The following is an 896-nucleotide window of genomic DNA, read 5'->3' as shown; positions in this document are numbered from 1 at the left end:
TGCAGGTATTGTGGATATCGTTGCACCTGTCTTACTTCAATGGAATGCACAATAAAGAAGAAAGAGTACAGTGAGAAAAACAGAAACAAATAAAATCAATGGAAAAAAAACATAAAATTAGAATAAAACAAAATCAAACAACAAAGAAAAACATGAGACAGCAGAAGCACACATATTGCAGAAAACTGCAATCATAACCCATATATTGGCACAAATTAAAGTAAAAACGCACACAGTACCCAATAACAAACAGATAATCCCGATTAACCCCTCAAAAAGAAAAATAGAATTTATGAAAACGACCAACAAGAGCAATAAGCACAGAAATACATAACAGTGTATCTCTTCTGGTCAAACTAAGCACAATTACAAATATATATGTGTATTACTTATTATTTTCTCTCCGCACAAGGCAATCCAACACACCACGGTGCAGAGCAAAGCACATAAAAGAGCTAGAAATTCAAAAACAAACCACAAGCAAACAAAAACATATTAATCATTAGCCCAATTTACACAGTAAACACACAGAAATATACACCAACTATGGGTGTAATTCTATATATGTATATATACGCAATTATAAATATAAATTCATCTGTTATTATTATTTCTTTTTCTTTCCCACTGCAAAAAGCAGTTCATCATCATTATCACAGTGCAAGCCCAGTCACACACACACAGAGAGTCTCCAAGAACACACACACACTTAATGGAGTAGTAGCAATAATAATTATTATAGGATAAACAGAGAGAGAGCAAAAACAACACACAAAACACATTAACATTAAGAAACAAAAAGAAGAAGAGAAATCCCAACAGGTGAAAAGATTAGTTAGACTGTAGGGATTTATGCAAAAAGAAAACAAAGGATGACCTGAGTCACACCACCACCA

Source organism: Trypanosoma theileri, assembly GCF_002087225.1.
Source record: "Trypanosoma theileri isolate Edinburgh chromosome Unknown TM35_Tth_53_V1, whole genome shotgun sequence".
NCBI classification, from domain to species: domain Eukaryota; phylum Euglenozoa; class Kinetoplastea; order Trypanosomatida; family Trypanosomatidae; genus Trypanosoma; species Trypanosoma theileri.
This window is presented reverse-complemented; position numbering follows the sequence as displayed.